The 13,278-nt window shown below is 39.6% G+C and overlaps 1 pseudogene; it reads left to right on the forward strand.

Moving 5' to 3' along the window:
• Positions 1–6,642: 6,642 nt before the first annotated feature.
• LOC149407625 (tubulin beta-1 chain pseudogene) lies at positions 6,643–7,244 on the forward strand (annotated as a pseudogene).
• The last annotated feature ends 6,034 nt before the right edge of the window (positions 7,245–13,278 follow it).

Below are 13,278 nucleotides of genomic sequence, written 5' to 3' on the forward strand. Positions count from 1 at the left end.
TTTTCTTTTGGCAAGTATCATGATACATTTATGCACAAAATATTCTCTCTTTCTTTGGGTATTATGGGCGCCCAAGTGGCTTTCTAGAAGGGGCTTCTAGAAGCTTCTTCATTTGTTCATAACAACATGAAAAAGGCCCATTAAGAATTTTCAATAAAACTCTTATGAAATGAAATTAATTCACGAGGCCCAATAATCAAGTTATGGCCGAGTGACATTAAGTCATCAAATGAACTTGTCAAAAAATTTATTGACATTCATTTCATCATATGTCTCAAAAGACAAAAATACCCTTTTGACAATTTTCGTTCTTGTTTTGACTTAGCTTCCAGTTTAACTATTCCTACTCGATGTGATTCGTGACAGTGACCTCATGGACCCAAATGAACAAAGCTTGAGCTAAACACTTGGACTCAAAAGTTCACAAACCTTTTCCAAGTTTAGCTTAATGCCAACTGACTCCACTAAAGAGCTGACACTGAAAATCTCTCGGTTCAAATGAATTTATTTTCTACTCAAGAATTCACCTAATTATAATGAGTGGATCCATTGAATATTATCTATGCTACCCTTCATGAATGTCATCAGCTAGTCGGGATTTACTAAATTACCATTTTACCCTTCTAGCTGTTATTTCCTCAACTCCTTTGTCGCTTATGACTAAGTTAGAAACAATGTATTGACGAGGAGCTAACAAGTCACATTGTTTCATCCAAAAGAGTCAGGACTCAATTTGGACACTGGCCAGTTCATTTATTCACACTTCAAGGAACAAAGCATGAGGTGACATACATTGCATTTCAGCAATCTTGTACATGAATTCCATATCTATGAGAACTTCACAAAGTTACTCATGACATTCTCACAACTTAGTACTTCACCAATAGGCCCTGTTCGGAATCACATAGTGAGTCTGAACTCTGACTTTCTCAAATGAGAATACTAAGCTGTGAAATGGCATGTCTCATTTCAGGATTAAGGTAAGCATGATGCAATTCATACATAGTGACTTCGAGACATAAGAGGTTAAATGGTTTGTTCTTATCTTGTCTCTAGAAGTGCACTGGTCAATTCAGTACCTTCGGAAGATACCTAGAAGAACTATAGAGTCTCCAACTCTCAATGCCTCATAACCAGACATCATAGATTCTTCTAACAATCGTACTGAGGTCAATAGTCCTTTGACCCTAAGATTGCGAATATATCGTTTTAAGCAAACTACGAAGAGTTTGTTCATGCAAATCTACATTTGTCTCTTCGTAAGTTCTTATGTTTGTTTATGGACTAAAAGACTAAGGTTTTATCATAAAGCTTCAGACAATGAAGATTGAATGAACGTTTCAACTTTTTATTAATGAATAAGCAATTACAAGCAAGAGTCTTCATGAGACTATATTACATCAAATGTACACAAATAGACACTACTACTCTTCTTGTGGGCACCATTGACAACATACATGACTTACGGAGATATCTCGTAGTCGTCTCTGATATGGATGACCCTGTTTCCTACAGCCAAGCAATGGCTGGTTCTGAATCAAACCTTTGGCTTGACGCCAATAAAGTTGAAATACACTCGATGTATGTCAACAAAGTCTGGAAAGTTGTAGACCTTCCCGAAGGGATTAAACCTGTAGGGTGTAAGTAGATATACAAGAAGAAAATGGGTCCGGATGGGAACGTTGAGACGTTCAAAGCACGACTAGCGGCTAAGGGTTATACCCAAAAGGAAGGTATTGACTATGAGGATACCTTCTCGCCAGTCACAATGCTTAAATCCATCCGCATACTTCTATCCATTGCTGCAGCTCTCGACTATGAGATCTGGCAAATGGATGTTAAGACTACCTTTCTGAATGGCAATCTTGACGAGCGCATTTATATGGCTCAACCAGACGGTTTCGTGGAAGAAGGTCAAGAGACCAAGGTTTGTGAGTTGCTTAAGTGCATTTATGGATTAATGTAAGCATCTAGGTCATTGAATATTAGATTCGATGAAACTGTAAAACGCTTCGGTTTTGACCAGTCGATAGATGAGCCTTGTGGTTACAAGTTAATGCACAAGGGCAAAGTTGTGTTTATGATATTGTATGTCGATGATATATTACTCATAGGTAATGACGTGGATAAGTTATCTGAGGTTAAAATTTGCCTAGTAAAGCAATTCAATATGAAGGATCTAGGAGAAGCCGCGCATATTCTGGGGATTCAAATCTTTCGAGATCGGAAGAATCAGACTCTATCACTCTCTCAAGCATCTTATATTGATAAGGTGATGGATCGCTTTTTCGATGCAAGACTCCAAGAAGGGCCAAACACCCTTTAGGCATGGAGTCTCACTCTCTAAGGACTAGTCTCCCAAGATTGCACAAGATATTGAGGACATGAGAAAAATTCCTTACTCCTCAGCCGTGGGAATAGTCTCATGTATGCTATGCTTTATACTAGACCAGATATTTGCTTCGCAGTTGGCGTAGTAAGCTGTTTTCAATCCAACCTCGGACTCGATCACTGGATTGTTGTTAAGCATGTTCTTAAGTATCTTCAGAGAACTAGGAACTTGATGCTTACATATTCAGGTACTGACCTGGCTATGGCGGGATATACCGACTCCGATTTTCAGGCGGACAAGGATTCCAGGAAATCCACTTCAGGATCAGTGTTCAACCTGAATGGTGTGTTTGAAGGAGTATCAAGCAATCTTGCATTGCTGACTCCACAATGGAAGCAAAATATGTGGCTCCTTGTGAAGCATCCAAAGAGGCTGTATGGCTTATAAAATTCCTTAAGTATTTGGAAGTCGTTCCAAAAGTCGACGAGCCCATGACACTTTATTGTGATAATGGTGGGGCTATCGCTAACTCAAAGGAGCCTCGAAGCAATAAGTGCTCTAAGCATATTGAGAGGAAATACAATTTGATTCGAGAGATTATGCAGCGTGGAGAGGTGGAGGTGAAGAAGATCTCGACGGTGGACAACCTGGAAGATCCATTCACCAAGGCTTTAGCCAGCAAGGTCTTCGACCAGCATCGGGAGGGATTGAGCATGAAGGACTACTCACATCTTCTTTGAGTCAAGTGGGATTTGTTGGCGTTGGTGCCCAGAAGAAGAGTTGTAGTTATAACTTATATACATTTGATGTAATAAAGTCTCACGAAGACTTTTTCTTGTAACTGCTAATTAATTAGAAGATACCTAGGAAGAACTATAGAGTCTTCAAATCATGAAGAGTTTGTTCATGCAAATCTGTATTTGTCTCTTCATTTTTTATTAGGTTTGTTTAAGGACTAAAGACTAAGGTTTATCATAAAGCAACAATAAAACAAGGAAGAATGAATGAAAGTTTTAAGTCTTTATTGAAGATACTGAATTGACCAGTGCACTTCTAGAGATAGTATAAGAACAAACCCTTTAACCTCTTCTGTCTCAACGTCGCTATGTATGAATTGCATCATGCTTACCTCAACCCTGAAATGAGACATGTCATTTCATAGCTTACATACTCTCATTTGAGAAAGTCAGAGTTCTAGATTCACTATGTGATATATAGACAAGATCTATTGATGAAGTACTAAGTTATGAAAGATGTCATGGACAACTTTGTGAAGATCTCATAGATATGGAATTCGTGTATAAGATTGTTGAAATACAATGTATATCACATCATGCTTTGTTCCTTGGAATATGAATAGATGAACTGGCCAATGTCCAAATTGATTCATAACTCTTTTGGATTAATCAATGTGACCTGTTAGCACCTTGTCATAACATTGTTCTAACTTATTCACAAGTGACAAAGAAGTTGAGAAAATAACAACTAGAAGGGTAAAATGGTAATTTTATAGATCCCATCCAATTGATGATATCCATGAAGGGTAAACATAGATAATATTCAATGGATCCACTCATCACAATTAAGTAGAATTTTGAGTAGAAAATATTTTCATTCGAACCTAGAGATTTTCAGTGTCGACTCTTTCGTGAAGTCAGTTGACATTAAGCTAGAACTGGAAAAAGGTTTGTGAACTTTTGTGTCCAGGTATGCTAGCCCAAGCTTTGTTCATTTGGATCCATGAGGTTACTACCACAAGTCATTAGAGTAGGATTTGTTAAATTAGTTGCTAAGTCAAAACAAGTTCAAATGTTGAACTAGACGAATTTTACGAAAATTGTCTAAATGGTAATTTTGTCCATAAGGACATAAGATTGTATAAATGTCAAAATAAGATTTTGGAAATTATCATATGATGACTATGGGAATTAACCCACACGGCCAAAAAGGTAGAATTGGACCTTGAGGATTGAATTTCTTTTTTTGGAATTTTATGGAAAATTCTACATGGGCTTTTCTTGTATTGTCTTACACAAATAAAGAAACATCTAGAAGCATGTTCTAGAAGAGATTTTCGTGGCCACCATCAAAAGAAAATAAATTATTTTGTGGATTGATGTATGAAGATACTTGCCAAAAAGGAAAAAAGGAAACAAATTTATAGCATATATGTCACTACCAGAAATGTGGGATATAACTACAGTTTTTTTTTTTTAACTTCAGTTTAACCTTTTAATGGAGTCTTTGAATACAGACTACGGTCACCTTTTTCTAGGCATATATTAGACTCTAGTCGAATATAAAGTTGTAGCTAATGGTCTTTTTTTTCTCTACAGTCAATATAAAGAAGTAGTGGTAATAGCCAAAAATTTAAAAATTACCAAAATTTCACCACTTTTGAATGGAGGGAAATTTACCACTAAAATTTAGCACATTTCACTACAGCTAAATCTAAAAAAGTAGTGGTAGCACTAAAAAATAAATAAATTTCTAACATTTCACTATTTTGATGTTGGAAGGAAATTTCCCACTAATTTTTTTGTTTTAACCGGTACATCAAAATCTCAAGTCTAAAATCGACTAAGTAAAAAAAATAAACCCTCTCTCTCTCATCTTCGTATATCTCACATTCTCAGTCTCTCTCTCTTCGTAAACCTCAGATACTCTCTCTCTCTCATCTCGTATTTTCACCCATCGCTGTCAATCTTCTTCATCTTCTCCGGTCTTCTTCTTCCACGTTTCTTTTCCCCTCCACGAACTCGTGACTGAGCTCGTGGTTCCTTGGTTTCAGCGAGATTAAGAGTTGATTGGGAGGAAGTGAAAGAGTCTCTGAGTGCTCTGAAATTCGTTCAAGCAAGGTAAAACATAAAACCCCTATCAGCCTTGAATCCGAGATTAGGTATTTAGTTTTGGATATTTGGGGCTTTTCGTTGTGTTTATCTCTCGTGGGTCTTAGTTATTGATTTCCGTGGCTGAGATTGTTGTCTTGATGGCTGGAGTTCTCGTTTTAGATTTCTGGGTTTTAATTTAGGGCTGAGAAGTGTTTTGTGCTTTGGTTTGGTTTTATTGTCTCTCGTTCACTTATGGTCGTGTTGGTGTTTTTCTCCTCTCTCGTCTTACTTATGACCTTTGGAATTCTGAGACTTTGGATTCGAGTTTCAGTTTGGTTTGATTGCTTGAATCTAAGCCTCGCTCTGGATATTTGTTCTTTATGCGTTTGTTTTTTCAGACTGGTTTAGTTGGTTTTGAATCTGATTTTTGGTTTGATTATATTTGTTTTTAATCTGAAATAAAACTATTGGAGAGGCTCTAACAGCTCAGAGATCAACACCGAGCTTAGTCACTATCGGACAATCTCTAGAAGCAGCGGTGAAAACCGTCGGAGACAAGGCCGTGGACTTGAGCGATGCGGCCGCAATTCAAGCCGCTAAAGTCAGAGCTTCTCTTCCAGCAACGTGATCGGAGAAGGAAGATTTGGCACAAAGGCTTCATCGAGAATGGTTGGGGAGTATTGTTTAAATACCAAATTTTTAGCATTTTTAACAGGTTTGGCTGAGGGTCTAGGGTCGGCAGCAAGGTTGCTGCTCGGCATAGGCGGGCTGCGTAAAGCCTAAGACGGTGGTTCGGTTCGGCTAAGGCGCTGTCCGAAAAATGACGGAGCTGCCGCTCGAGCGACAGTGAGGCGGGGCTGGACAATGAGGTTCAGCGTCTCGATGTGGACGAGCTTTTACGTAGGAGGCGGCAGTGGCGCTGTGCGGCCTCTCGAAGCGAGAGAGTCCAGTCTCTTTTCAAACAAAACAAGGCTTCGTTGTACTCATAAAAAGCCTCGTCTTGCAGTGGTAAAAATATTTTCCACAAGGTCTGATTTCTTTTACTGTTTCTTTCCATTATTTATTTTTGTGGATGTTGTTTTTGTCATTGTCTTGTATAAACAGAGAAGTAAAAGCTGTGATGTTTAATGTTTGGCATCATGTAATTTTATTTTGGTTGTAAAAGCCTTTTTTATTACAAAAACCTTATGTTTATAGATCAGAAGTAGTATTTCATTATTGGAATTACTGTTGGTAATTGTTTACTTGATTTACTTTGTCTTATAGCATTGACTTGCGATCATAGTTTTTTTTATGTTGCATTTTGAGTAAGATTTAAAGTCTCCCAAGTCCATGTTTGGAAATAAATCGTGGAATTATGACTTGTATATTGAACCAAGTATAACAGAATGTGATGTTGTGATCAAAGGCTTTTTACTGACTCTTTGTTATTTATTAAATTCAGTATGAGCTAAATGATCACTTGGTTTTGAAATTGTGATGACCTTCTCGGTCTTCCCATCCCTGAAGGTCTCTGACACCGTCGTGGAACCTTACAACGCAACTCTCTCCGTCCACCAACTTGTCGAGAACGCCGACGAGTGCATGGTTCTCGACAACGAGGATCTGTGCGACATCTGCTTCCGTACTCTCAAGCTCTCCACTCCTAGCTGTGAGTAATTTCTCTCTTCTCTCTTTCGATTTAACTCTAGATCATGAGATTTATAACATAATGAAAAGAAACCTTTTTGTCTTAGTTATGTTTACACATTTTTTTTTTCTGTGAATTGTCTATGTATATTAAAACTAAATGCATTAAGAAAGATTAGTATCAACATAGGTAGCACTGGAACGAATCAGACAATTTCCATAGATGTGGTTCGTAAGCCCTACCATAAAGATTTGTTTATTCAACTTTGATCTTGGTTTTTTCAGTCGGTGACTTGAACCACTTGATCTCCGCAACCATGTCCGGAGTCATTTGCTGTCTGTGGTTCCCAGGACAGCTCAACTTCGACCTGAGGAAGCTAGCTGTGAACCTGATCCCGTTCCCTCGGCTCCACGACGAGGAAGAGGAAGAAGAACCCGACTACCAGGAGTGAGGGATTTAGGGGGTTTCTTGAAATGGGAGAGAGGATAATTTTGCTTAACCTTGCTGCTTTCTTTCAAGTTATTAGCTGCAAAACAAATCTGATGTTGGATTATATTGACTTTTTGTATTGATGTCCGTTTAAAATTCTTTAGGGATGTATAAATGATTCTATATTTTTATTATGTATTTTTTGGATATTTTTTTTATTATAAATGTATTTTATTTTATATTTATTTAAATATATATTATTGTATAAACTACATAAATAAGATGTAGTCTATATTGTTAAAATATAATTTCATGAATTTAACCTACACCTAAAAGATGTAGTCTTCAACAAAAATGACTGAAGTCATAGACAAAAAGATAAGACTCCAGTGGAATAGATGCCACAAAAACGTCATAGTTTGTCTAATTGAATCAATCAAGACTACTTGTTAAAACTGTAGCGTTTTTTTCTTATGTAATTGAGTTCTATATAACTACAGCATAACGCTGTAGTATTTATAGATGAGACTAGTAAGACTACATCTAAAAAATGTAGTTATATATTTTAACTACAGTCTTATAAAACAGATACACTACGGCCAAAAACTGGAGTCATAATCAAAGAGATAAGACTCCAGTGCAATAGATGACAGTCGATAAACTGTAGTCGACTTAAAATGATTATGGCGTTCGGCAGTAGTTAGAGGCCAAATTTCTGGTAGTGTGTTATAATGTTGGACGGCCAGCAAGAGGAGAAAAAAGGGAAACAAATTTTCAGCCATGGTATTATTATGATAGGAATGAGAAATAAATATTGTGCTCATGAATATGTGTGATATTCAATAGAAAAGAGAAAATCACTCTTCAAGGCAATCCTCTTCTCCTATAAATACCACACATCATTCACCATGTCGAAACGACTTTTTAGTTGAGATTTTCTCTCTCTAGCCTTTGCCACCCACTTCTCTCTCCCTCTCTTCTTCTTTTTCTTTTATTTTGGCACCTAGGTCTTCATTAAACCTAGCGTTTTGTATTAGCTCTTTTGCTCTAAGAATAGTTCTTGAGTCATTGTGTTTAATAGTGCCCACACACTAAATCCTTTCTAAACTTGAAGACTCTAGTGGTGGAAACTATCGTGGTTACTCGGATTAAGGAAGACACGAAGAAGACAAGCTAAGTGGGGAGACGAGCGATTCAACCTTTTCAAAAGCTTCTCAACACTCAAGCTTCAAGCAAGGTAGGTACCGAGTGAAAACTCATTAATTTTTTTATTTTATTTTAGATTACATGTTCATGCTCTTTGTCTAGGTAGTGAAATCGTTTTACATGTTTTAAAGAATTTTTTATATTCTGCCGCTTGCTAGAAGCAATAAATTATTCTTAGTCCTAGATCTATTCCAACATTGATGTAATTAGACTCCACGAACAGACCATGTACACGAGTCATCAAGGCAAACTACATGGATGTTCCTTTTATTAGAAGTTTTTGTCTTACAACAAAAATGGTTGTGGATCGCAAACATGCTCAAATGTTTCTTCAAAGCTGCTTTGTTGACATACATTTCTCCTTTGAATATTCTTGTTGGAGAATGAATATCCATCACCTTGACGTCTACCTTCCAATTTGTTGGGTCTTGTGATGAAAGCGTATGGCACTGCTCCTGTGTGCCTGAAGACGGAGAGGTCTACTCCGGTGTGGCTGAAGGACTCTGACTTGGGTCGTGGTTGGGGATCTCAGAAGCACTAACCTTCGTCTTTGGAGACAACATATCAGGTTGAGTTCTAACCGTGTTTTGAGTTGAAACAACTAGTGCAGAGTCGACACAGGGTTTGGCCTGGCTGGAATTGTTCAATCTCCACTACCAAATTCAATTTTGATTTGTCTGTTTCTCCTTCGAAGATGTAAATAATATTTAAAACTTAGGTCCGACAAAATACTTACTAGTGGCACCGACCCTTCTGTCTTATACTTAACATGGAGCTGATGAGTAAAAGGTGAGAGCTATAGCGTGACATACAATAGATGCAAGAAATCTTCGTATGCCACCTTCACAGGTATTAAGACAACCTCACTATTTTTGGTGTCGTAACGTTCAGGTTTCACTCAACTTCCGCTATGCTTGACGATGAAGGCATGGACATGTCTCATCATTGCACATAGTCCAAATATACAGAACAAGTAAAAATTTGTAACAAAATAAAGTAATACTTAGGGAAAATGTCGAAGCGGCTAAAATATCTCTTGACAACATGTTATCACGAAATACACATGTTTGTGATATTGTTGTCACCAAATATTTAAATGAGATCTGGGTTTTTGTGACAATATTGTCACGAATTCTACATCGGGAACGCATATGTTATCATGAATTACATATGTGCTAAAAAAATCAAACCGAACCGGTTTAAACTGTTTAAAAAAATTAAACCGGGCCGGACCAAACAAGAAAAAAACCAGACCGGACCAAACTGGTTAAAACAGTCCGGTCCTGTTTAAAACATTTTTTACTGTTTTTAGATCGTTTAGACCGTTTTAGACCGGACCCTTTTTTACCGTTAAACCATTTTAGACTATTTTAAATCGGACCGTATTATATTTTTCTTAAATAATAGCCGGTCGAGTTCTCTTTTAGATAGTTTTGGACCGCTTTAGACCGTACCATCTTAGACCGGACCGTATTAAAAAAATTATTAATTTTTTTTTATTTAACTACTAACCGATCCAGTCCGGTCTAAACCGCAGTTTAAAATTTTAGACCGGACTGGACCGTTTAAAAGTTCAAATCGGACCATACCGTTTGAAAAAGTTCAAGCTAGACCGGACCGGATCGGTGAAATTTTAAACTGTTTAAAACCGGACCAACGGTCTAAAATCCAATTGTCTGGTCCTATTTATGGTTTTACCAGGTTTTTGCACCGTCCTAGTGATCGAGTCGCTTAAGGTCTCGTGGCTCTGAAAATTCCGACCCCCGTGGTTTAGGGATGCTTGGTTCTCGTAATCGAGTTACTAACGGGTGCCGTAGCTCTGTAAATCCCAAGTTTCGTGGTTTTGGGTCGCTCGCTCCACCTGATCGAGTCGCTTAATGACCACGTGACTCCCAAAATCTCATTCCCATGGTTTAGGGTAACTCGGTCCCCATGATTGAGTCGCTAACGGCCATATGGCTCTGAAAACTCAAACTCCCGTGGTTTGGGGTCGCTCTGCCCCCGTTATCGAGTCACTTAAGGCCCTGTGCTCCAAAAATCTCGACCCCTGTGGTTTAAAGTCATCGTGATTGAGTCGCTAACTGACAATGTGCCTCTGAAAATCTCAACCCTCGTGGTTTTGGATCTCTCGGTCCCCGTGATCGAGTCGCTTAACGCCATCATGGCTCTGGAAATCTCGACACTCGTGGTTTAGGATCGCTCGGTCCCCGTGATCTAGTGCCTATTTGCCCATGTAGCTTCGGAAATCCTAACTCCGCGATTTTGGATCGCTCGGTCCCCGTGATCGAGTCTCTTACGGCCCCCGCGGCTCCGAAAGATCCTAACTTCTGTGGTTTTGAGTCACAATCCTCAATTTCAAATGGCTTGGTTGAAATCGTCACCAAGAATGTAACACCATGTACCCAAAGCGTCGCAGGATAATCCAAAGATAGGCGAAGCTCCAGCCTTAAGAGGATTGAGTGCGCTTAGCCTAAAACTGTGATTGTCCCTGACTGCGAGCGGTTAAGACTGTTGCGCTACTTGGAACAAATTTGAACTAAACCTGAAGAAGATCGAGCATGACTCAGTCTCGAAAAAACAAAGGCCATATTGCTCCAATATTGATTCAGATTTAGAAACAACTTAACAAAAAGCTCAAAGTTTGATCACTCATGATCTAGACAAGCAAGCCAAAAAGCTCAAAATCAGTTATCTAGCATTCTAGACGAGCACGGCTTTGGAAGTTCAAAATCAGATCTCTAGCATTCTAGACAAGCACGGCTTTGGAAGTTCAAAATCAGATCTCTAGCATTCTAGACGAGCGCGGCTTCGATAGTTCAAAATCACACCTTTCGCGATCCAGACGAGCACACACTAATATCATTGACGAAAAAGTCAAAGAAAAGATTCCCTGAAGACAGCTAAATTTTTCGCACGACAAGTCGCAAAAGAAATTCGGGGTTAATGTTAGGTGAGATTTCTGGGAGCACAAACATCACGGGTCCACCAAAACAAACCTCTCTTCTAGCTGCCAGATGTACCAGACCGGGCCCACGTGCGCGTGGCACTCGCCCGAGATGAGAGTCCTGTCTACTCGCCCGCTACTCTTTTCCCAATTGGGCTTAGCCAAATGGACATCCCGCCCAAATTGGTTTCTCTCCATGCTAGTGGGCCTCCCACCCTCATTCCTTCAGCCAACATCATTTTTTTCTGCCAGGGAAGTATTTCTACCCGCCCAGTTAATAATTCATACACCCACGTTCAAATCCATCCGCCCAAGTAGGATTCTATCTGCCCAAAACACATTTAAAGGCATTTTTGAAGCTATTTTGGCTGGGACCCACCATATCACTCAAAATCAGCCCACACAATTTCAAAACAATATAAATACCGTTTCACTCCATCATTTTCTCTCGAAAAAAAATCTAGGCAAATCCATACAAAAAATCTATCCAACTTCCCTCTCTATATTTTTCTCACAAACACATATGAGATCCAAAAAAATAGAAAAATCACTTCACTCACACAATAAAAACACAAAATAGAGAAATAATTCACTTACATTTTCTCTAGATTAGAGGAGAAAATATTTACTCTCTCAAACACGGTCTCTCAAACACCAAAAGCTAACCAAGCCAAATTATATTTCCACTAAAAATTTCAAAGAGCTTGAGAAATCAATTCTCATGCTCTTCACTTAGTAAGAGGAAAATATCTTCGACCCACTACACAATTCAAAGATCCTCTGAAGCTCTTCAGCACGTAGGCCTTCTCCTAACCGTCCTTGAACCATTTGGAATCTTGAAAAGTGATTTCTACGATTCAAAGATTCCTCTGAAGCTCTCGGATGCTTTGAGTCTTATCCTAAACTCCCTTGAGCCAATTGGACTCTCAAAGAGCTATTTTGGGCCATCCAAGACTAGGTATATGACTATTCCTAGCACACTACGTGTCGAGAAATGTAAAATCCAAAACACGGCTAAACATTTTGGCGCTAGAATGAGGATATCACTAGAACAACCACGGGCTCTTTACCAGCAACTCTCTTTTCTCTCCGTGAGAAAAGCTTAAACAACAAACTAAGAATCTCACATGAAGACGAGTTCTTGGCCTGCAAACAACCGCAAAGCCCCGCGCCATGACTAGCTCTTGGCCGACAAGCCACCGTGAAGCCCTTCAACGATAAACTCTTTGTCGGCGGCCACGATGATCCCTTGGCCGGCAAGCCACCGTGATGTCTGGCACCACGAAGAGCACTTAGCCGGAGACCCACACCCTTTACTGGCATGCCACTGCAAAGCCCGCGTCATGTCGGACTCCTCAGTGAGCCAACGTGAAACTCTTGACCAACGAGCCACCGCGATGCTCAGCACCACGACGAGCTCTTGACCGGTGAGACACCACGAGGCCCCGCAACGTGACGAGCCCTTGGTCATGAGTCACGTGAAGAGTAGAGTCTCCGACACAACTCTTAGCAAGGTAACAAGGCTTAATCCATGAGATGGAGTCCCGGACGGACCTCTCGGCAAGGTGACAAGGCTCGAAGCCTGAGTCACGAGAAAGAGTCCCCAACGTATCTCTCGGTGAGGCAACGAAGTCCGAGCCACAAGACGTAGTCCTCGACTGAACTCTCGTCGAGGCGACAAGGGCCGAGCCATAACATAGAGGCCCGACGATCCCCGCAATCGAGTCATAAGGCCCTTGTGGCTTCAAAATTCCCGAACCCCGTGATTTAGGGTTACTCGATCTCCGCAATCGGTTGCTTAAGGCCCACATGGCTCCATAAATCTCGACCCTTGTGGTTTTGGGTCACTCAATCACCGTGATCGAGTCGTTAACGGCCCTTGTGGCTTCAAAAATCCTAACCCCTT

This window comes from Urtica dioica, chromosome 1 (assembly GCF_054948205.1).
Source record: "Urtica dioica subsp. dioica isolate 48M chromosome 1, U.dioica_male_clone48M_v1_H2, whole genome shotgun sequence".
NCBI lineage: Eukaryota > Viridiplantae > Streptophyta > Magnoliopsida > Rosales > Urticaceae > Urtica > Urtica dioica.